Here is a 25,327-nt window from a genome sequence, read left to right as displayed (position 1 = left end):
AGAGTTCATTGAGTGAACTAGTGAACCTGTTCATCTTGAGGCTCTATCATCAGCAGCAGCTGGGCTCATTGGATATGAATACTCCATCTTAAACTTCCTAGTCTTTGAAGCATACCGCCAAAAAAAAAACCAGTTTTCTTGTAAGTGATATCTGTATTATTTCACAGACTGGGGAACTGACGTAGGGATTCTACCACCTGCTGAATATACTTATTCCACTTATGCATTCCAGAACAAGGGAAATGGCCAGATAACGGGGTTTGGAGGGGTCCACTGGATGCACTGTAGGGTGGATCTGGGGGAAAGATTTTGCATTACATTTACATTTGCTGTCCATGAACTGTTGCATATGCAAGCCTGAAAGGTGGATATGAGTGTCTACAAGATAGAATTCAACACCCAAGAAGGGAAGGTAGAGAGTCCTTGGCATTTGTTGTGGTTGATTGGAGCTCCCCTCCAAGTCAAGGAGATCAGGTCACCATAGCTGACTTGAAGGGAAGCTAGAAATGGGGGTGTTCCCAAGTCTGGCCAGTAAGACTTGAAGGAGAGTGCTTCCGGGAAGTTCCCATGCTTCAAACGGGCAGACACCAGAGGGGAGCCTGATACCAGACACTGCATGAACCCACCATTTCAGCATTTTAAAAGAAGTTAGAAAATAAAAGCTGGTAACAGGAAAATGGATTTATTTATAATTTGGTCAAACCAGAGAGGGAAAGATTCTTCATGTCTTCCCTGTAGCCTGGAGCGTCATAACTTCATAGAAAGGATTTAATAGAGTGGAGGAAATGAGTTAGTTATACATATCTTAACAAAGTTGAGAGATAACTGTCACAACTGCCAAAAATGTGTGATCTCTCCTCCTGGGAGGCCAGCTCTTCCCCCAGGTTAGTGAAGAAACTTTTCAGGGTGGGGGACCTAGGAAACTGATAGTCTGTCCTGGCCCAAAGCCAGGGATGTTCTTGATTTTGTCACAGCTGTGTTCTGGGGGAACTGGTTTGTGTTCTTGTTTCTAATCTTGTTTTTCTTCTTCTATAAGCACCCTAACAAAGAAGCCAGGAAGTTAAGTGTGAGTAGCCACTGTCTTGGCCTGTGAAGGTGTGTATTGAAATTGTGGTTCAGCTACTGGGATTGAGGGGCATGGACACCCTGTGGGGCTCTGTGGTTGGGTTAGTTAGACTGACCAACCCACCTGCCCTTACCTCAGCCCAGTAAAGCCTTATTAGTCCTTTAAAAAAGGACTCTGGGCTCCTCCTATGTGAGCTCCTTTCTCCTTTTAATAATCTCTCCTGTGATAAAACTCCTTTCTAACACTCACTGTTGTATTGTCTGTGAAATTCATTACGTTTGTAAGACAGAGGACCTGGAAGCCGCTGGCTCACGGTGGCTTTGGTGGCTGTTGATTGTCCAGCACTGTAGCTCTCTCCACCCCTAGGCACACTCATCTGAGATCTGTGTGCATCACATTCAGCCCCCCCCCCAGCCGGCTTGGTCCCACTCTACCATGGCTCAGCCTTTTTCTTTCCCATAACGGGATCCCTGGGGACATTTTTACTCTTTGGAGATCATTGTCTTAAGAGTCCCTGTTTTAAGTCTTTTTCTTCCCTGGACATCATTGTGTCTTGCAGAGACATCTCTTTACAACAGAAAAAAAAAAAAAGCAGCTGGAGTACAGAATCAACATCCTAAGGACAACAGAGAGGTAAAAATGTAGGGTAAAAAGGGAGTTTCTGTTTTCACCCCCAAAAGGGTTGCTCGAGTAACTGGCAGGAGGGACAGACATTCACAAGAGAAAAACTGTATGTAGATACGTTTAACACATGGGAGGGAAACCAAGGGAGAGTAATTACTCAGTATACCAATAAGGTATTGGGGCATACTGATGCTTCTCCATAAGGGACAGAGAAATAGGGAAATGAATGGAACAGAGACCAAAGAGTGCTTTGTAAGTGGTTTTCTGGAAGTTGAGTGGGTCTGGGAGACAGAACAGCTTGTGGATGAGCTAAAGGAAGGTAAGGGTGGAATTGCTTAGTGAACAAAGGTGATCTTATTATGCAAATAAGGTACACTCTCAACCCCCAATCTGTCAGCTGCTTTCAGAATAGATGAAATGTCGTCTGGGTCTTGGTGACAATTTATAGTTTTTTTTTTTCTCAAGTGGATAATCTTTCCTGGTTACTTAATGAGATTCCTAGGGAGGGGGATGTAACGAAACTTTATTTCATTTGTAAGTCAGAGAAGCGAAACTTCAGGGAAAGAGGATCAAGGGGATGGTAGAAGAGAAGGTCAGAGAGACCTTGGCTCTGGCTGCTTTTGCAGATGGGCGCCGAAGAGCCAAAGCAAGGCTCTTCACAGCACTGCTTTCTAAGCATCTGGAGTTACTGGTTTCATACCTGGTCTTACCACCTCTGGACCTCCTACTTAGGAGATAACACATGCCTGAATGTGTTTGGGCCTGGATTTTGCATACTTAAAACTAAAGCATTCTAATCAACAGAATTGGAGACCGGATTTCCAGAGCCATCTGGTAGGAGTTTAGCGCTGATGTGATTTGAGAATTAAGGTGATACACCTGGCATCTTTCTATAAGCTGGTGCAGCCAAGACAATGGGGTTATTCATTCTTCTATGAATGTCAGCAGTGACTCACCCTCAGAAATCCCTGGGAATCGGTGACTTTAAAAAGTCATCTTGTTGTTATAGTTGTTTTGATACCGGATCACATGCTGTAGCCCAGGCTGGGCTGGTACTCCCTATGAAACTCAGGTTGACCTAGAAGTAATGGTGGATATTCTGGGTCAAGCTTCCTGGTGCTACAATTATTAGCGTGGGCTACCATGCCCGGCTTTGAGTCATCAATATTGAGCTTATATATTTTTGTTTGAAACTTTTTCTTCTTGTTTCTTTTAAAAATCAAAGTTAAAGTGACTCTGAGCCCCAGTCTTGTTGGTTTGTTTATACCTTATTTACTTGTGTTGGGGGAACAAGTTCTCATGTTTCCCCAGGCTGAGCTAAAAGCTCCTATATACATAGCTAAGAATGACGTTGAACTTCTGCCTCTACCTCCTAAGTGATGGGGCTGTAAGCATTTACTACCATACTCAGTTCTGCCCTGGAGACCACACCCAGGGCTTTGTGTGAGCTAAACAAAACCTTTGCCAGCTGAGCTACACCCCAAGTTCACACCATCAACCCTGTTTAGTGGACAGATTATTAATTCACCATCCCACAGCCTCTGTCTTCCTGGGACTGTGCTCAGCTAGTAACAAGTGTGGGGTATCTGTCCCACGAAGTCATTGGTCAAGGGCCACAGTAAAACTGCCTCTGCCGTCTCAGCTTCTTTCCTGTCTGGAGATCTTGCTGTTTCTGAGCCCAAGGGTCTTCAGTGAGGTGTGAAGTACTTCCTGTTCTCTGAAACCCCATTCTTCCCAGAGTCAATGTTCTGGCCTCTGGGCCGTCTCCTTCAAGCCCCCCCCCACTCCTGCATGCCCCCTTCTTCCTCTGTGTCTGTTGGTACCAAAGACAGGAAGCTCCATTATCTTGAAGTAGCTTCTACTTCCTGTCTTGAGAGAATTCCTAGGGGTAGGGAGAAGCCGACTAGAAGCACTCCTTGGCGAGAGGAGGCAATGGAAAAATACAGCCCCCCCCCAAAACGTGTTATGTTGTTTTGTCATCGGTACCTCAGAGATGACCTGGGAGAACTCAGTCCCGTGAGAGAGCTGGCTCTGTGGTGGGCAGCAGCCAGCCAACCAATAATCATGTGACAGAGAGAGGTGTTACTCCATAGACCTTTCCAGGAAGCCCATGTGGCTGCTCAAAGCCTAGAGACACGGCTGGCTCATTTCCTAACTTCAGTCCCATGTGTTATTAACATATGTCTTTCCCTTTTCATAAGCATTGCCTTGGTTGTCTCTTGTGGCCATGTGGTCACTGTAAACAATTCACTATTGGTGGGAGTGGTGAGTGGAAACCGGTGAAAGGCCTTTGATTGTTCTGACTCAGGAAAGCCCTGGCTGCCACACAGGGCAGGAGCAGTCCTGTCCTCTCTTCCTCCTTCTCTGTGGGTCACCCTTCTGACAGCTGCAGCCTGTATCTGTCACCGCCTCCACAGGACACTGGATTTTGTAGCCTTTCCTCTCAGTTAAACCAGCGGCTGTGCAGAGAGTTTGGATTTCTATGGTTCCCCATCTGGGACTGAAAGGACCTCTGAGATGGTTACAGCAGACCTGCAACCTGGAGATACAGCCAGGCTCCGAGGAGCCAAGGGAATTGGCTAAGGTGACACGTGTGGACACAGTCCATGCACTTCCTACCCTTCCTTGAGCAGCCTGGTCCTCCTCTGGTCTTTCCCTTAATTCTTATTGCTCCCTGGGTCCTTGGGGATGATTTACCTGCATTATCTTGCTGCTGCAGCCTCTGACGCCAGCATTCTGGACCCATCCTGCTGACTCCTGCTTTCCAGCCTGTTGGGCTGTGAGATTATTAACCCAAGGACAATGAACTCTTGTAGAGCTCATGGGAATCAGACATTGGCCTGGGCTTTGCTCACATCCATCATCCATCATCTGCAGAGCATTTTTGAAGGGGACTGGGACTGTGGGTTGCTCAGAAGGCAGCCTCTGATATTATACACACACACACACACACACACACACACACACACACACACACACACGTACTCTAAGATGGGGGGAGTCTACTACATTAGCCCCTTTGTAGCTGGAGATAAAAACTTACTCCACTGTACCTACTACAGGTATGTTTGGACATGTTCACATGTGACTTTCTGGTTTGGACCATTTCAGCGTAGAGATGACTTTAAGTCAAATCACACAGCAAGCAGTTCTGAGGTCTCTTGTGTCTCATGGTTTTGATCAGTTTTATTAATAACTAATAGGAATATTAGAAAGTTGTCTTAAATATGCCGTGTGATGGTACATACCTGCAACCCTAGCTCTCAGGATGCCGAATCAGGAGAATCTGCGCTCCAGGCCAGCCTAGGCTATATAATGAGCCTCTGTCTGTCTCAAACAACAACAAACATCCTAACTATTCCAGACCACTATCCACGTATAGCATTCTGAAATTCGAATTGCAAGTTCTAAGTGCTTCTTCGGACACTACTTTTGCTCTTTCTCAGGCCTGGAAAAAGAGTGGACCATTAGATGACCTGCTGTAGTCAGCCACTTTTAGAAGGAAGAATCAGGGCCACAACCAAAACAGTACTCTTTGGATTGTAGCACAGTGGTTTTGGTCCCTGCTTCTCCACTTGAAGACAGACGCAGCGATGTTCTGGTAGAAGGGTACCAAGGTTTCTACAGCAGTCTTTGTTTACCCTGGGCTCCTCTAACTTCCCATTTTCACCTCCCTCCTGGTCATGCTTTTGATTGTGTTGGCCCTGGTACAGCAGGAGACATAGGTCAACACCGTCACCCACAGCAGCCTGAGGTGTTCTCTTACTTTGTAGGGACCCCTTATGGATTTGAAGTCAGGTAAAGCTAGATCCTTGGCTTCACCAGAGAAAAGAATTTTCCAGATTGAAACACTATCAGGATGAGCCCACGCGAAGCAGAGTTGGTCTTTAGTTGGTTAGTTACTTTTGCTGGTGTGTACGTGTGCAAGGTAAGTGTATGTGTGGTATTGCACACATTGGTGTACAGCAGCAGCTGCCTATGTGCACTCTGAGGCCAGAGGTGGAGGTTGGTTGTCCTCCCGTATTACTCCATCTTCTTCCTTCCCTGAGCTCCAGAAGTTTTGGCAAGGCTGACAGCTAGCAAGCCCCAGGGATCCTCCAATGTGCATTCTCCACAGAGCAGGGGTCACAGGACCATGCCTAGCTTTTTATGCGGGTGTTGGGATCCAACCTCGGGTCCTGATGCTTAACCACTGAGCCATCTCTCCAGCGCCAGTCAGAGTTTAGTAAAAGACATCTTAAACGTGGATCTTAAGCGAGGGAGCAATAGAAAGAGGTGCTCATGAGGAAAATAAGTGTGGGTATGGACTTCTCAAGGGACAGTCATGCATAAGTGTCTTAGTGATGACCGAACATGGGATTTTGGAAGCTTTTGGAATTTCACTGTTCAGCCTGTTTCTAGGGGACCCTATCTTCCTCTGTCTCCATCCATTTTTTTTGATAATTGAGATTAGAGGGCAACTCTGGAGGTGCAGATGGGATTGCAGTCAGATGAAAGATAAAACCTGGAGCCACCAGGTTTGCAAAACGGGGTTGAGATGTGTCTTTTTTACTGTAAAAGGGCTGCTGGTGATTGTCCTAGAAAATTGCAGGCTTATAGCTGGGGAGAGGAAAAGGCCTTAAACAAACATGACTACATTGAAATCTTTGATTCTCAGCTGACAAGAGGCTTTAACCAGACTCAGAGGGAGGGCTTCGTGCTCCCCAAGTCCCCATGATTTTCCTTCTCTTTCTATCCTGCTGGATTCCATGATTTGAGCTCTGAGCCTGAACCAGACCTTCCTATCAGCCGGCAGCATTAGATGCCCTGGAGCTGGAGGAGGTTGTGGCCATGCATTCCGGGACTACACTCCAGGCCTCTGTGGAGTAGTATATGCTCTTAACCATCAAGACATTTTTAAAAACTATTTTAAAAGCCCCTGATTTTAAAAGTTGTTTAAATATAATTTTTTCATTAATTTATTGAGAATTTCATACATGCAATCTACATTGGTCAAAGACTTAATTTAAAACATTCTTAACTATTTTCATGCAGTATATTTGGATCATATTCTTTCCCTTCCCCCAACTCCTTCCAGATCTCCCCACCTCCCTACCCATAAGACTTCATGTTCTTTGTGACTTGCTCTCAAAAAAGGAAAAAACCCAACAAAGTAATAAAATTCAAAGCAAATTACAAAATAAAATCAAAAGACAAAATAACATCAAAACAAACCAAAAAGTGAAAAAAGAAAGAAAGAAAAAAAACCCCAGAAAACCCATGGAATCCATTTAGTGTTTGGCAAGGGAATCTGCCCTGGAGTGTGTTTGATATACCCAGTGATACTCCACTGGAAAAACCTGATTTTCCCTCTCCCAGCAGGTATCAATTCAAACAGTTTAGAGGTGGGACACTGTGTCCACTTCCTCATCTCAGGGCTGAGATTCTGTCTGGTTTGAACCTGTGAAAGTCTTGTGTGTGCTGTCATGGCCACTGTAAGCTCGTATGTATATCTTGGTCCGCTTGTGTCTGGAAGACACTCATTATTTGGAATCCTCCACCACATCTGACTCTTACAATCTTCCCATCTCCTCTTCTGCAGAGATCCCTGAGCCTCAAGGGGAGGGCTTTAGTGGAGACATCCCATTGAAGACCCAGTGGCCCAAAGTCTCCCACTCTCTGTAATTGTCCATTTAGCTTCTCCGATGAGGGTTGATCTATGCACGAATCTGACTCCCAACCTCCAAAGACTGAACACCCGGAGTGTGTGTGTGTGTGTGTGTGTGTGTGTGTGTGTGTGCTGTTATCTTACACAGGTAGCCTACACATTGATGTACTGGTTTGGAACACACTTGCTGTGTAAATATGGGCAAAGTTCTCACCCCCCCCTATACTGAGGGTCAGAGTTCTGTGGGTGGGTTGTGAAGATTAGATGTAAAGGACTTAGTGTAATGTATTCCATACGTTGAGCACATAACACGTGTTCACTGCTATTGCTATTATGATTATTTTAATCGTGTCACCCGTCAGCTAGATCCATGCTGCTGACACCTGCTTCCATTTTCTGCCTGACCTGGAAGTTCTGTCAGTCTTGATCCTAGACCATCTACTTCCCAACCCAATCCAGGACATTTATAACATTTACTGCTTATCATGGTGCACTGACTACAGACTGCAGACACAATCTGACCTGTCCGACATCTGCACATTGCTTCGACAAATGCTGATTGTTCAGATGCTGAGAATGTCGACAGAAGCTGTCTTTGCTGGGCGAATGGGAGGTGGGCACTTCTTTTTATTTTCTTTCTGTATTTTCTGATGTGTTTTGTCATGAGCATGCATGCATGCATGGCATTTGTACCAAGAAAAGAATTATTTTTGATTTTTAGAAAATCTAGTTGTTGCCATGCCTAGGAAACTTTTGCTGAAGGGTTCTACAGAATTCTGAGTACTCCTTTTAAACTTCACGCCCCATCAGCACCTCCCTTTCCTGTACTGTGTCATATTTACAACGGCTCAAGAGTGCTCTGTAGATATTCTTAAAGGGGTTGAGCATACTTGAGGGGGCAATTGGCAACTTGAGGGGAGAGGCTGTATCATTTCTTCTTTAGAAATAGCTTGAGTGTTTCTTAGCCAATTTCAGTTTTCCACCTACCCCTGAACTGAATCCAAGTCTGTGAGACACTGAAGGTGTTTGGTTAGAGCAAGACTTGGTTGCACCCTGATGAATTCTCCATTGTTCCCCATGTAAAATTCCTGACACTGCCTGGTGCATGGCACTTGCCTAGCATATACAAGGCTCTTGCTTGGACTATCAGCATCACAGTAAGATTCCTGACACTTAGGTAGCACCAGAGTGCAGTCTTTGAGGAATCCAGGTACACAGGGCAGTTTTCTGCAAGGACTTCCTGTGTCATGGGACTTGGGGGCCACATCTTAGCTTGTGCATGAAGTTAAGCCAGATCTTTCAAATTCTACAGATATCCTTCAAATAATTTTATTTTATTTAGTTTGTGTATGTATTTGTGTATTTATTTATTTATTTAGAGATAGGATCTCACTATATAGCCCCGACTGTCCTGGAACTCACTGTGTATTTGAACTCACAGAGATCAGCCTGCTTCTGCCTTCCAAGTGCTGGGATTAAAGGCGTGTGCTTTTACTGCCTGGTATGTGCTTTTTCTCACTGGTTTCCTCTAAGCCCCCAACAGTTCTAAGAGGCTTGGTAAAGGATGAGTTATCACTTATTTGCTCATCTGGTGTATATTTAAGCACAAACATGATTAAAAACAGATGTGAACAAGAACCTGGGTTTTCCTGGGTGTGGTGGCACACACATCTGCCATCCTATTACTCAGGCAGCTGAGGTAAGAGGATTGTCTCAACCTCAATCCCTAGAAAAAAAGGGGGAAGGGGGAAGGGGGAAGGAAGAAAAGAAAGAAGGAAGGTACTAGATTTAAGTCAGGTATGGTGGTATGAAGGGAAGAAGGGCTGTATGGGTCAGATAAAGGTTTAGGCAACATGGCCCCAGTGTGGCTATCTAACAAATTAACTAAGATGGCTGCTACCAGATATCTGGGGAACCATGACTTAGTAATAAATGTAACTATTATGTGACTCTTCACCCAACTATTTCTTGCAAAATGCCACTTTTGTGTAGTTTTACTTAACTAGGCCAGCTTCTTAGATCTTCTTTAATTTTCCAGCACCTTGGAACTCTGGGTAATGGATGTGAGTTCCTGTTTTTGTTTGTTTGTTCTGAGACAGGGTTTCTCTGTGTAGCTTTGGAGCCTATCCTGGCACTCACTCTGTAGACCAGGCTGGCCTTGAACTCACAGATATCTGCCTGTGAATGTTGGGATTAAAGGTGTGTGTCACCAACACCTGGCAGGTATCAGATCTTGGACCTGGCACAGTGTGAGTACTTGTAAGGTGGAGGTGAAAAACCTAAATACACCTCCCTTGAGACTCAGAAGGTAGCCTCAGTGGAAAATTCCCCAAGGTCCCCTAGACAGGGAACGAGGTCAGATTGAAAAGAACATCTGGTCCAGAGTGCTGATGCAGGACACTGGCAGGCTGTTAAGATAAGTTTAATTTTGACCTTGTGGTTTCTCCAGGAAGGATGAGTTATGCCCGCACTTTTTACAATACCCCTATTGCTTGCCCAGATCTGTACCTGCTTTTTACACTACCCTATTGCTTTGCTTGACAAAATTATGTACATAAAAAGAAAACTGTCCTAAAGCCCGGCACGCTCAGCTAGCTAAGGCTGGTGAAACACCCACAGATGCCTGTGTAAACAATAAACTTCTTGCAATTTGCATCCAACTGTCTGGTTATTGAGCTTGGGATGTCACAGGGTATTCAGCCTGATTACTTCAGGTCTTTCAGAGGCAGGAGAGTCAGGGGTTTAAGATTATCCTAAACTATACAGCAAATTCAAAGCCAGCCTATGTGAAACCCCATCTCAAAAACCAACAGACGGAAATGAACAGTAAAAGAACCGTGAATGTTTCTGGCCCAGCATGTCCTTCCACACTTCTCAGTCCTAAAGAAACAAATAGACACTATATTAGTTATAAAGCTGTTGGCCATTGGCTTGTGTTTCTTATTGGCTAGCTCTGTCTTAATTATTAACCCATCAACTAGTAATCCATGTATCTCCACTGGGCTTATCTTACTGGGGAATGCCATACCTGCAACTCCTTTGCCTGATACATGATGACTGTTCAGTGACTCAGCAGAGAAGAGAGTGATTTCCTGTTTGTCCCTGCTTATATCCTGATTCTGCCCAGCTATGTCACTTCCTGTCTGGTCAATTAGCCAGTCAGTGTTTTATTAATTAACCAATAAGAGAAACATATATACAGAAGAACATTTCCCATCAGAAATAAGTAGGCAAGTAGATTTGTTTCATTCTAGCCCTGTCTGGAGGTTACATATTAGAAGTTACTTCTGCTAGCACTGATGTGGACACTATAGGACTGTTAAAAGAATTAAGGTAAGGAAGGCATAAGAAGTGCTCTGCCTTCACTGACTGGTAGTTTTCCTTACTATGGGAAACTTAGTGCAGCAGAGATGGGAAGAATCCTTGACTTGGAAAATGCTTTCTCAGAAGGGAGAAAGGAAGAGCTACTTGTGTAGAATGGAATGAAAGGTAACATTCTCATAGGCAGGGTGAGGGTATGGTGTTCTGGGAGTCATCTGCAGAAAGTCTTGAATGCATCTAGAAGGGCAGGTGGATCGATGGAGACTGGGAGGGGGGTGTATAACCCAGGGGAGGGGTGGTGGGTAAGCGATGGGCTTGGAGTAGCTGATGGGGTTGTGGGATAACAATAGGCTGATAGCCTCAAACTCTTGTACTAGAGGAATAGGATCTACATTTGAGCCCCTAATGAATACTATGATCTTGGGAATGTAGACCACGCAGTTTATAAACACCAGAAACATCAACATCCAAGGTCAAGGCATCAAGTAGCTTTAGTGTTTGGTGAAGACCCATTCCCTAGTTCCTAGATGGAGCTTTCTTGCTGTGTTCTCACAGGGTAGGAGCAAGGGGGTTGTTTGGGATCTCTTCTAAGGGCCCCATCCTATGAGGACTCTGCCCTTGTGACCCAGTTAACCCCCCAAATTTCTTCCCCAAAATACCATCATCTTTCAGGTAGGATTTCAATGTATGAATTTTGGGAAGACACAGACACTTAGAACATGGCAGTCACTTACGCCAGGAGCCTAGGTTTTCTTGACTATGTAATATAGCTAGTGGCAGTTCCTTCCCTTTAGCACTTTTGATGAGGAGTTAATTACATAATTGTGTGGATTGCATTTTAAAAGTTCACTAAATGCTAGCCAAGGTTATAGCTATAATACTAATTACTATAAAAACTGCACTTGGGTTTCTTACTTCTGCAGAAGAATTCCGTCTCGTATCCATTGAGGTCTTTTCCACGCATTTGGATACCCACATGTACTCATCCACCACACAATAATAATAATGATGTGCTGCACATGTATTGTAACAACACAACAACTTTTACATAGCACAGTCTGTGCATTGTTGTCATGACTTAATATTGAAACTCCTTCAATTATCCCAATAATGCTGGGAAGTAGGAATTATTATTCTACCCATTTAAACTTTGTCATTGTCATTAGTGTATGTGTGGGGGTGAGGAGGCCAGAGGACAACTTCTGAAGTTGCGGTGACTGAACCCAGGTCACTAGGATTGTAAGGCAGGTTCCTTTAGTTGCTGAATGGTATTGGCAGCCTGATTATCTCTATTTGATGGAGGATGAAACTGAGGTAGAGAAGTTAAGCTAAGGTCACATAGCTAATAAATGACAAAGCTATAATTTCTTTGTTCTAGGGTATCTGTCTCAGAATTCATGTTTTTAACTACTTAACTATTAGATACCTGCACTGTGTTCAAGGGCTCTGGGAAGAATGGGGGAGAAAAATGGAAATTAAACACTAATTATATCTACAGGTAACTAAGAGGAGTGATAGGACCCTATAAGACCACACCTACTTTTGATCAGCTTGGGTCACACCGGAAGTCCTTGTCATCTTTAAAATCAGTTAGTAAGCTGAGCACATTGTAGATGCCTCTGGGCCCCAGGTCCTCTTGGCCCAGTGCCAGGCCAGAAGACAGAATGTGGTGGGATGGATATAAGTATGCCAATACTATCTGAAAAAAATACACATATTAAGACTTGTCTAAAAAAAAAAGCACACAGCCTGCTGAATGTGGGTCGCTGGATCATCAGTTGTTCACAGACTGGGTCCCCCCTCCCCAGCCAGGTAGGCCAGACATCTCACCACAAACACATTTGTTCTCTCTTTCTTCCCAAGTGCACATCCCACATCCCCAGCATTCTTTGACTTAGCCCTTTCTGGCTCCAAATGGCTGATACTGTTGTACAAACATTGGAGCACTAGTTCTATAATAGTCCCAGTATCCTGAATGCCAACTTGAGATAACTAATTAGCAAATTAAGCTGATTTTTGGAAACAATCATAATCCAAAAGCTTAATTATATAAACACATAGTTAAACTATACATGTCTGTTTGCTTTTATGAGGCAAGGTCTCACTATGTAACCCTGGCTAGCTTGGAACTTTCTATGTAGATCACAGTGGTCTCGAACTCACGGCAATCTGCCTGTCTCTGCTGGATGGGATTAAAGGCATGTGCCACAATGCCTGGCTATATATATATTTTAAAGGTAAGCCAGGTATAATGTCTTATGCCTGTAATACTAAAACTCAGCAGAAGGCTGAACTAGGAAGATTTCTAGGAGTTTGAGGTTAGCCTGGGGCTCATAGTGAGTTCCAGGCTGCCCTTTATGGAGAGAAACACTGCCTAACCATACTCCTCCAAAGATTTAAATATTCAAAGATCACTATTTTATAATTACTTTACTACATGGCATACTGCTACAAGTTCATGTGTACATTTAATGATATAAACTTAGCTTGAATTCAGCCATGGTGGCATCATGTACACTACTGGAACCAGCTAACACTACAGTCAGCACCTGCTCCAGAGCCCACCCCAGATCAATGACCTTAATTAGAATCGTAGCTGGTGTTTGGAACTCTGTTTCAGCAGAGGGTTCCACTGAGACTCCTTAGATTCTACCTGGAAGAAGAGGAGGAAGAGTGGGAAGAGGATGAAGGTGAGAAGGAATGGGAGGGAAGAGAAGGAAGGGGAAGAGGAAGAGGAGAAAGGGAGGAGGAAAAGGAAGGAGCGGAGGAGAAAGGGGAGAAGAGGAAAGAGGAAGAAGGAGGAGGAGGAGGAGGAAGAAGAGGAAGTGATATTGGACAAGGTAAGGCAAAATCAGGCAGAACCTGCCTAATGCCCCAGTTCCTGAGCTAGGCCAGAAGGGCTTGCATGTGTTAAATACATGTAAGATGTCTGAGTAAAGTTCTTTTAATAAGGAAATGGAAAGCGACTGGTCTGATCTAAACCTCTTATTTTACTGTTGAGGAAACAACACGTTCACAGTTTGGGTCCAGAGTGTTGTAACTTCTCCTGAGCATCCCAGAGCAAGGTTCACTGCCTCCCCTAAGGAAGCCAATGCTGTGACACCACAGAGTGGGGGACAGTTTCCTGCGGAAGTCAGCCAGCAGCTTGTCAGACTGCAGCTGCAGGAGACTTCTGCTCCTCACAGATCTTGGGACTTGCCCAAGCCACGGGCGCTGTGCCTCCCTGCCCTGCACACAGCAGACTCCCCAGCTAGTCTAGCAAATGCTGTCGCCCATTAATAGAAATCTTTAGATGGACACCAGGCTTTCCAGACCCCTGCTCCCTGACTGACTCGAGGTCAAACTGAAAATCTGACCCCCATAAGCAGGTGTTTTAAGTTGGTTCTCAATTTTTGCTTGAGGAGATGTGTTTAAAGTCTAATGACCACGTTACTTTGTATTAGGCAGAGCCAGAAATGGATATCAGGCCAGCTAGAGGGAAAGAGGATGGGGTGTGGGAGAGGTGTAGGTGATATGATAAATACAAGGGAGAGTGTACATCAGGGATTGTACACAAGGGAGTGTGTGTGAGGCAATGTACACGGGAGTATGTATATAGGAGGAATGGACATACGGAGTGAATACAAGGGGAATATATACAGGGGGTATGTATGCCGGCAGAATGGATATAGGGAGGAGAATATACAAGGGGAATGTGTACAGGGGGTATGTATAGAGGATGAGTGTATATAAGGAGGAGTATATGAAGCCTTTATCTAAATTGTTCAATTATCAATAAAGACTCAGGAGTCAGATATTGGGATAAAACCTGATAGATCAAAGAAACAGTGAAGGAGCAACTAGTTGATCCTCTGTCTACACTTCCCAGATCCAAAAGGGGTGAGAGTAATTCTAAGTCCCTCCCTACTCCTTTCTGTGTCTGTCTATTGTATCCTGGGTCCTCCAAAACCTCTATGGTCAATTCTTGTCAACTAGTCTCTAGCTCCGTCCTCCCTAATCCAAGTTTAACTTGAATAACACAGTCTTGAAGTGTCACAGTGGAATCAAATATTCCACAAGTACATATGAGGGGAAGCGTGTATAGAGGGTATGTATATAGGAAGAGTATAAATAGGGAGGAGTATACACAAGGGGAAGTATATTCAGGGTGATTGGATACAGAGGCATGTATACAATGGGGGTGTACAGGGTATTGTAAACAGGGGAGAGTAAGTATGGGGTGGGGTAGTGTTTATGGGGAAGTAGATAAGTGGGGAGAACAGACAGGGAGAGGTGACAAAAGAGATAAAACCATCAATGGAACGAGCCAGGCAGTGGCAGTGCACGCCTTTAACCCCAGCACTCTGAAGGTAGCGGTAGGTGGATCTCTGAGTCTGAGGCCAGCCTGGTCTATGCAGTAAGCCCTAGGACAGCCAGGGCTACACAGAGAAACCCTGTCTCAAAAACAAAACAACAAAAACAAGGGAAAAAGTCAAAGGAATGAGTAGATATTTAGAATAATCATTTTTAGAGGTAAGATGTATACGATTTCCTGAGACAAAATCTTGCCAATCACTTCCGTTTAGCAAAATTTGATTCTTTTGTTATCAGTTAGCTTTACTGTATTATGTAATCTCAATTATACGGTGCTTAATGCATGCCTGAATGCCTTGCACAAGCACATTTTGGTGCTAGCACTATGATAAAGGATTTCCTAATAAACCTTAAATTAGTTGTTTAAAACTGTAGTAACAAAATACCACAGACCAGATGGCTTAAACAACCAAAATTTATCTGTGTGTAGTTATAGAAGCCAGAAGTCCAAAATCTAGGTGTTAGTGCAGTGTTTCACCCTAGCTTGCAGATGGCTGCTTTCCCAGTCATTGCTCACATTCACTTCTGCATCCTCCTTTTCTTCACTTATTTATTATGTGTATGTGACACCCCCCCACATACACAGGCATGTGCTACGGCACGTATAATGGCAGTCAGAGGACAACTTAAAGGAGTTGGTTCTCTCCTTCCACCATGTGGGTTCCAGAGATCAAACCAAGGTCACCAGGCTTGGGGACAAACACTTTTGCCCCAGAGACAATGTCCTCTATTTATGAGAATACCCACCATACTGGATTAGGGCTTGCTCTAAAGATCTTCTTTTAACCTTTTTTAGAGACATTTCCACACTCAGTTGCTGTCTGATTTGCTGGAGGTTAGGTCTCCAATATATTAACTTTAAAGAGATACGATTTGGCTCAGAACAAATGTTTAAGAGCTGTCTTATCTATACTGCATGAACGTGACCCCAGTCACAGTCTTAGACGTGAAGGTTCCTTTTTCATTGACACAGACAAGCTTCATCATCTCCACAAGTTGACTGTTATGTCAGTGTCGAGAGCCTTTTGGGGGAAGTGAGCGCCTTAAAAAAATTACACCGACTTCAAGAATTTTGACCCTGCTGTTTCTCTCCTTCAGATTGTCTTTTTTTGTTTTGCTTTTACAAAAAATGATTTTCATACTTGGGAAGTCCCCAAACAATGCTCGATGTTAGCAGATGAATGACTAATACAGCGACCAGTGACATGGAAGTGGCCAAAACAGCCAGGCAAGGTTGAAAGCAGGCAGCAGGATCCCTTACTGAAGCCAGGAGGGCATCAAATGTCAAGTTGTTTCTTGTGTAAAAAGAGCGGTGGAGTACTTCCTCCTGTCCTGTGTCACCCATTCCTCCATTGATTCCCCAGCCCATTAGTATTTGTTAGACACCTAAAGCTGGCTGGGCAAGTGAAAATATTGTTGAGTCCCCTGCCTTTATCAGTTTATGGTTGAGCTGTACTAGCTATTAAAGACAGTCTCTGTCTTACAACTGGAGAAGATTCTAAACGGGTCATGACCGAGACTTCTCTTCTGGCTAGGGTAGTGGATTCATCCAGTATCCAGAAAAGATGAAAAAATTGTAGCATAAGCCTTGTATGAGGGGCTGGAGGGAGAGGTAGTTAAGCCTTTAAGAGAATTGGCTGCTCTTGCAGAGAACTTGGGTTTGGTTCCCAGCACCCACATGATGGCTCACAGTCATCTATAACTGTAGTTCCAGGAATATGACACCCTTTTCTAACGTCTACAGGCACCAACCAGGTATGTATGTGGTACATACAGGAAAAACACTCACACATATAAGTAAAATTTAAAATAGCATGACTTTGAATGAAATGAGTGAAACTCCTTGAAAGATGCACATTCAAAAATGAATTTCAGGTATTCCTTGGATGACCTGGGCAGTAAAAACTAAGTAAGAAAAATCATGGTGTGCGCTTTTCATGTGTGAAAGGTGGGTGTCGTGGTACAGGATGGAATCTAAATACTAGGCCTAGTGACCGAGTTGGGAGTATTGTGGGTTTGAGGCTGGCCAGCCCTATATAGTGAGACCCTGACTCAAGAAACAAACAAAACTAAAAGAAACAGTTTAAGCCAGTTGGGGATGGCACACACTTTTAATCCCAGCACTTGGGAGGCAGAGGCAGTCAGGCTGATGAGTTTGAGGCCAGTCAAGTCTACAAAGTGAGTTTCAGGGCTACACAGAGAAACCCTGTCTTGAAACAAAACAAAACAAAACACAATTTAAGATATGTCTTTTATAGTTCATGCATTCTTTGTTGAAGTGAACATTTGAAAGGGAAAGACAATTTTCTCAATGCAAACCACTACAATACTCAGAGTTATAGACTCTGAAGATAATGTCATAGAGTAGCATCAGCATTCCAAAAGAGAGGAGACCGAAGTGGAAGGTACTGGACCAAATCAGGGCCCAAACCAAACTCCCTGTCTGGTATCCCAGGCATGCGGTAGGTTTGTGAACTGCAAAGGGCTCGGGCAGCCCTGTTGCTGCAGCTTTGCTACTTGTAGCTCAGGGGCCCCTGTCTTGGCCTGACTCCTATTCACCGCCTGCGGCTTTCCCTGGCAGATGTTCTGTATCCCTGGCATCATCTCAGACTTCCTGGGTCCCTATTGCAGCCTATGCTTCATACTCGGAGATGCATGCGTTTCCCTCTCAGAGGCTGCCTACGTGTTTCCTGGCCTTACAGGCTTCCCTCTGCAATTTCTGGGTGCCTACATGACTCTTCAACTCTTGAATTTTGCATCCCTGAATCAATCATGTGGACAATGCCAAGGTCTGCCACCAAGTGGTAGGTGGGCCCCCCTTAAGCCATGGTTACAGTGCCTTCTGAGCAGGAAGGTGGCTGAATACAGGGAAATATTTCTCTAGGGGGGGTGGCACTGTATGAGCAGACTACCCCTGAGGATTTATTTTCTCAAGAGAAAGTCTTTGGAATGAGTTTTTAATTTTATATCTGGGACCTTGGGAGAGATGAGATCTGGCCAATTTTGAGATGTCTGGAAGGCATCCTTCCTATTGTTCTGATCTAAAGTGCTTTACTTTTTCTATAGGTATGTGCGTTGCTTGTATGCAGGTGTGTGTGTGTGTGTGTGTGTGGTGTTGCTTGTATGCTGGTGTGTGTATGTTTGTTGCTTGTATGGAGGTGTGTATGTTGCTTGTATGCAAGTGTGTGTGTGTGTGAGTATGTGTGTTGCTTGTATGTAGGTGTGTGTGTAAGCTAGAAGACAACTTGAGTGTCATCTTCAGAAATACCATTCATCTCCTTTGAGACAGGGTTACTTATTGTCCTGGAGCTCACTGATTGGACTGGACTGGCTGGTCAGTGAGCTCAGGGGCCTTCCTGCCTCCACATTCCTAATATTGGGAATACAAGCACACATCACCACACCTGGCATTCTCACACGGGTTCTGGGGATCAAACATAAATCCTTATGTTTGCAACAAGTGCTGTGAGGCATCCACCCCACCCCACCTATTTAGATGGCCTAGTCTTCAGAAACCATGCCTTCCTCAGCCCTGTCTTTACAAAAGCTTTTGTGACCAAATTGCAATTGTTCCGAGTCTTTCTACTCTGATTTTGTTCCCAATTCTTTCTGTAAAGCCAGGAGTTAGCAATAATCATGTCACAGCCTGAATACTGGACTGCCATGGAATAATTCCACTAAATTAATTAGTTCATTATCTTCAGACTCAGCCTCTCTAAGTCTCAGGCCCTGGCTAAATGCAGCCAAGTTCTTTGTCAGCACATAACACAGGACCTATACTCCAGCCCCCCAGTGGAGACCTCATGTCCTCTGAAACCTCACGAACAGTCTTCACTGTCTTGATCCTAATGACTGACTTCTTCCAGTTTTCGAGACTACTGAACTCCCACCAGAATCACCCATCAGCTTCTATGGCACTGTCGGCTTTCTCTATCCCTTATCTATAAATGTTTCAGTCTTCCCATAATCTAGTTCCAAATGCTTGTGAACATGGTCAAAATTAGTAATGGTAATTCAGCTTCTCCGAAATCAGTTTTCTTTTATTTTTTGGTCACTGTTAGGAGAGATTTATTTCGGTTCGTTGTTTTAGATATTTCAGTCCACAGTGGCTTCATTGTTTTGGAGCCTGTGCTGAGGTTGAATATCATGGTGGGAGGAGCTTATGATAGGGATCACTCATGCTTTGGTGAACAGGAATCATAGAGAGAGACTGGAAAGGCCCAAGCATAAAATACCTCCAAGGATCCACCCATCGATGACCTAATTCTTCCAGTTAGGCCCCACCTATTAAAGTTTCCTGCACTTCCCCAAATAGAGCACCATCGGGGACCAAGCCTTCAATATACTAGCCTTTTAGAGAGACACTTCATATCCCGACCATAACAACACTCTAAATGGAAAAAGCACTTATTTTTATTAAATTATGTCTTTAAAAATTCATGGATGAGGAGAGGAGCTAGGATGTAGTTCAGTTTGTAGAGTGCCTGCCTGGCATGTTCAAGACTCTGGGTTTGGTACACGCCTGTTAGCTCAGCTTTTGGAAATCAGAGGTAGAAGGATCAGAATTATTCCATGGCAGTCCAGTATTCAAGGATCAAGGTAATTAACTACATAGCAGATTCAAGGCCAATTCCCCAAAAGAACTTCATGGGTTAGGGAGCAGGTCTTAAACTATGTCTCCAGCAGAACTAGCAGAATTCTACAGAAACGTCTGCTAGGATCCAGGCTGGGCAGGAGAGACAGATGCTCAGCATCCTCCTTGAGGCAAAGGGATCATAACTTTAAGTCCAGCCTGGACTCCATACCAAGACTCTGCCTCACCCAAGAAAAAAATTAAGAAAAAAAATATCTGTAAGAATGGCTTCTACCTGTGTCTCCACTGAGAAACCACCGCCAAGACAATAGAACCTTACTTAAATCCAGGATTAGGAAGCCATCCCCCCAGGACAAGCTGTGCCTGTTTGATCTACGTGGGCAAAAATGAATGACCATGCCCGGCTTACTACTTCTCTGCATCAGGAAGTCAGATGTGCTCTGGGGCTTTTTACTAGCAAAGCTGTGAAAGCCCAATGTATATAGATCCATGCTTGCCAGGGAACGGCCGACATAAGAAACTGCATATCTCAAGGGCTGTGCTGATGTACATTCTTCATTGTGAAGGGTCTTACCCACTACTCTGTAAGTGTCACACTCCCACTTCCTGCCATATGCTCCTTCCCTGAGGGTGGTGTGATACTTATCATAGTCGAGTTTGGAAGGAGACATTTCACAAACATGGGTCAGGCCGCTTGCCCTTTTCTTCATCCACAGAAAGCAGTTTTTATTTTTGCATTGTAGTTCCCGGTGATCAAAATAGCTCTTCAAAGTTGCCTGAAAATGGCTGAGTACATGGACCTAATACTGGGGTCCAATATTAAAATGCTTGCTTGCCTACAGAGCTTATCGCAGACATATCAGAAAAAAGAAAGAGAATCCTTTGATCTCTATGTGCCAGTTTATTTTTTCTCTCCTGATCAAGGGATCTGGTCAAGAAACTAGGTCTGGAGAAATGGTTTGAAACTGTACTCTGTTGCAGGCCAACACATGGCTCTCAGGATACCCCCTGCTTTGAAGTGCCAGCAGCTTTCAGAGCGTTTCACGCTTGTGTCTCTGTGACCGTCACAATAACAAGGCAGGATAGCATCAGCTCAGGATGTGGTTTCTACAACTTCTTAATGTATTTAGATTATGACACACAAAGGAGATCTAAAAATATCTATGTAGACAGACAGACAGACAGACAGACAGACACACACACACACACACACACACACACCACAGGTATATAGCAATTCAAGAAAGGTATGAGGCTGCCAGAATTCTGGCTGCTTGAAGCCCTGCCTGGCTGCTCTGAGCACTGAGTTGTTTGCATTGGGCCTCAGCGCTATCCACTGCTCACCAGTTGGGAATTCTGTCTTAGTGAAACCTGTGAACTAGTTAAACGGTACAAAGTTGCTAAATGTATTGATTTGAATGAGAATGGCCCCAATGGTTCATGTGTTTCAATGCTTGGTCCACAGCTGGTAGAACTGTTTGGGAAGGATTAGAAGGTGTGGCTTTATAGGAGGAGGTGTGTCGCTGGGGGTGGGCTCTGAGGTTTCAAAAACCCATGCTATTCCTAGTTAGCACTCTCCCTCCCTCTTTCCCTCCCTCCCTCCCTCCCTCCCTCCCTCCCTCCCTCCCTCCCTCCCTCCCTCCCTCCCTCTGTCTCTCTTTTCCTCCTCTCTGTCTTGTTGTCTCAACATGTAAACTACCTATCTCTGTAAGCCTGTTTGCTTACTGCCATGCTCTCTATCATTAATCATATACTCTAGCCCTCTGGAACCATGAACCACCAATTAAATGCTTCCTTTTATAAGTCGCCTTGGCTGTGGTGTTCTGTCAGGGCAATAGAAAAGTAACTAAGACACTAACTAGATGTTTAAGTCCAGATCCTCTGAATCTCAACCCAAACAACTTCAAACAGTCCACAGTGGGAAAAGCCTTTATTATCAGCCCAAGTCCTCATTAAGACTTACAAGGTCAGAGAAGGTTCAAGCCATGCTTTCTTATTCCCAGCTGTCTATGTCTACTGGATCATTATCCAGTGATACAGCCTGCCTCCTGGCCTGTCTTCTACTTGCCGAACCAGAACAGATTGCCCTGGTTATGTTCCAGACAAGTGAGATTAGACACGAGAGAATCTGCTTTAAAATCTTGTGACCTGGGTAAGCCCCCCTTTTTTGTTTTGACCCCATCATGGGGCTGGCAATGCCTGTTTTGCTTCTAAGTGCAGGAGAAGATATCCTGCCTAGAGCAGTAGATGGTCCATTGATTAGTAGGGGAACTATTAAAAACAGTGGAACTGTGAAAAAATGATAGAAATATACCTTAAACTCCTTTTGTTGTTGATTTGGTTCTTGGAATCAAACATAGAACCTGGTACATGCTAGGTATGTTGGTTGGTTAGTCAGTTTTATATATATATATATATATATATTTTTATCAATTTGGCATAAGCTAGAGTCATCTGGGCAGAGGGAACCACAAACTGGGAAAATGCCTCCATCTGATTGGCCTGGAGGCAAGTCTGGGAGTATTTTCTTAATTAATGATTCGAGATGACCCAGCCCACAGTGGGCGGTGTCCCCTGTGGGAAGGCCATCCTGTTTAAATAAGGATGTAAACTGAACAAGCCATAAGGTGCAAACCAGTGAGTAGCATTCCGCCATGGCTTCTGCTTAAGTTCCGGTCTCCAGGTCTCTGAGTTCTGCCCTCACTCTCTTCAGGCTGGTTTTGGCCTGTGTTTTATCACAACAATAGAGAGCAAACCAGGACACTAGGCAAGTGCTCTACCAATGAGCATGCTCCCCCCAAATTCCTTAACCTTTGAAATTCAAAGTATACATGTGTATTTAGGCACCACTTAAATAATTAAGGTAGGATCGTGACATTCTCCAGGAACAGACATGTATTAATTGAAGTTCTACTTTGTCTTTCTTGTCTTAGTTGTGTCCACAATTCATTTATTCCACAAACACTATGTGTCAGGCATATTTAGGTGCAGTGAATATTTTGGTAAATAACACAGTCTAGGTTCATGGAGTTACATTCAACTGGAATTGTCTAAGTCTCGGGATTTGTTTGTTTTTATTTTGCATGTCTGGGGTTGGAATTCAGGGCCTCACAATTCAAGGCAAGCACTCTGCTAAACTGTACTCCCAGCAGCCCCAGCTGGCTTCAAGTGGACTGGGAGCTTAAGGACAAGGCGACGCTCTGTGACGCTCACGCTCTTTACCCGCTCCTCTCGTCTTTCCCACACCCGTTCAGCAGCAATGTTCTCGTGTGTGTGACATGTCCTCATGAAACCTCTCCAGAGTGCACCGTTCTGGTTTTCATAGGAACGAGAACCACTGTTTCTCATTCATGTTTCACTGGTTTTCACAGTAATTAAATTGTATCATTAAAATTACAAGCATAATGGCAGACGTGGGTTGAAAACAAATAGCACTGACCTCTGGCGAGCACTCAGCTCAATTTGTGAAGCAGAAGAGCCTGGGAGCACCTCTCCTAGTTGAGTATCTGGCTTACAGGGCATAAATGCATTTTCAGAGGCAGAGGGGCATTTGCTAGCCTGGTGATGGGTTAGGTCCAGGGCAGGTTCAATGGCTTTTGCCTTTCCTTGTCCATTCCAGTTCAGATACATAATGGGCTTTGATGGACTTGTGCCACTGTCATTGAAGGGCTCAAATAATTCAGTTTTTCTCCTTCCCTCTCCTTCTCCCACTTTCCTTCCTCCCTTCCCCTCCCTTTCCCTTCTTTTCACTTCCTCCTCCTTCTCTTCTTCTCCTTCCTCCCTTTCTTTCTTTCTATCTCCTTTTTTGTTTTTCGAGACAGGGTTTCTCTGTATTGCTTTAGAGCCTGTCCTGGAACTTGCTCTGTAGACCAGGCTGGACTCAGACTCACAGAGATTCTCCTGCCTCTGCCTCTCGAGTGCTGGGATTAAAGGCGTGCACCACCACCAGCCAGCCCTCCTCCTCTTTTTCAGAAAGTCTCACGGTATAGCTCAGGATAGCCTCAAACTGTGTATCTTTTGGCTAGCCTTGGATTCACAATCCTCCGGCCTCTGCCTTCAGAGCGCTGGGATCAAGCAGGCACCACTGCCCAGCTCAAGTTTATTTTAAAGCTTAACTGCTTAACTAAGGTGGGGAAAACAGTAGCTGTTATTTAGCCATGCTTAGTTTTGCTTTTATAAAGTCTATGATGCACAGTTCTTCATGGCCTTTCTTGTGATATCATTTTCTCTTTGGTCTTCTCTGATGTATCTCCTTGGTTAGGCCCCACCCTTTCTCCCTGTTTCCTTAGGATAGCAGAGTTCCTACCCAGCAACTTCCTGTGTCACACAAAACCCATCCCTCCAGATGCCGACTGGGAATTACTACAGGGTAGGGTGGATTCTGATCTATGGACAGGGTAAAGGAAAATCAAGGGAACCTTGGCTTCTTCCCTTCAGAAGGCAAAATGAAGTCAACACACACACACAGAGAGAGAGAGAGAGAGAGAGAGAGAGAGAGAGAGAGAGAGAGAGAGAGAGAGAGAGAGAGAGAGAGAGAGAGAGAGAGAGCCATAGCATTTGAGTGCTAGCATCAGCTCTAGTCTTCTTAGGAATTGGCCCTATTTTCCTGTCTTGGATTTCACAAGGAGTCTTCTCTGCCCTCATTGGCTGAAAATTTCCCTTCTAGAACCATCTGGGTCAAGTGGTCCTGAGTTCAAAGAACATGTGGTCTCTAAGCTTCTCTCTGAAACAAAGTACTCCGTGGGTCCTCAGCAATTACATAGCCTCCTGCGGCAGAGCCAGTCACCCGTGTAAAGGGGAAAGAAGAGAGCAGAGCATCCTCCCAGTACCAGCTCTAAACAGGAAGACATTAGAAACAAAGGGGCAGCTGTGACAGTAAGAGTGAATGACGAAGATTGTCCTAGGTCCCGTGGAGCTTCTGGAATGACAATAAAGTGATAGAGATTATTTAATTCAGACAGCTTTGTTACTGACAATGAAGTTAAAACATCAGGCACAATGACCAGAAGACAGGGCAGTCTGCTGTGAAGCTATGGAGGATGCCTCTCCTATTTAGTTGTCTGTGGTCACCAAGATCCCCAGGTCCCTGCTCTATTCTAAGTGATCCTAAAGTCAAAACGGTTTTTTTCATAATACAGCGATGATGTGTTTTTCACAGTCTGACATCCTCACTGATGGAGGATGGAGCAAAAGTAACAATGAGTAGAATTCCTGGCATCTTCCCATCCACTGAGAGAGGCAGGACACCCAATGTATTAGTTACCATGGCTATGCACTCGCACAAAAACAATGCCACCACGCTCACCGAAGAATGTCCCTGATAAAGCAAAGTTATCAGTTGTATTAAATATTGGTACTTCTCAAGTAATCTGTATAATAAAACGTGAATCATGCATGAAATATTTCTTATGTATTCCAAAGTATGATTGCTACCATAGAAAAACACCAAGGCAATTATTTCAATTGTGAGTTGAATGGACCACTTTATCACAGAGCATCTTTTTTTTTTCTTTGAAAGAATGAGTGACAAAGAGTGCTTTTCCAGACTGGGCATTTGACAGACACTTTCTCAAAAATGAACAAAGGGAACCTGCCACTTGAAGGAAAACAACCAGTAGCATTTGTTGCCAATGATGAAATGTGAGCTTCTATGTGCAAATTAGAATTTTAGAAAACTCATATCTAGCACTGTGGTGCTTGCTGGGTAGGTTGCCAGTGCTTA

At 44.3% G+C, this 25,327-nt stretch overlaps 1 long non-coding RNA gene across 1 annotated transcript; it reads left to right on the top strand.

Moving 5' to 3' along the window:
* The first annotated feature begins 1,627 nt into the window (after positions 1 to 1,627).
* LOC121139471 lies at positions 1,628 to 25,005 on the top strand. Its single transcript, XR_005876427.1, has 2 exons — positions 1,628 to 1,699; positions 24,272 to 25,005. It is a non-coding gene; the product is annotated as an uncharacterized LOC121139471 (long non-coding RNA).
* The last annotated feature ends 322 nt before the right edge of the window (positions 25,006 to 25,327 follow it).

The sequence above is a fragment of the Mesocricetus auratus genome, unplaced genomic scaffold, assembly GCF_017639785.1.
Source record: "Mesocricetus auratus isolate SY011 unplaced genomic scaffold, BCM_Maur_2.0 Super-Scaffold_15014, whole genome shotgun sequence".
Classification (NCBI taxonomy): Eukaryota; Metazoa; Chordata; class Mammalia; order Rodentia; family Cricetidae; genus Mesocricetus; species Mesocricetus auratus.
This window is presented reverse-complemented; position numbering and strand designations above follow the sequence as displayed.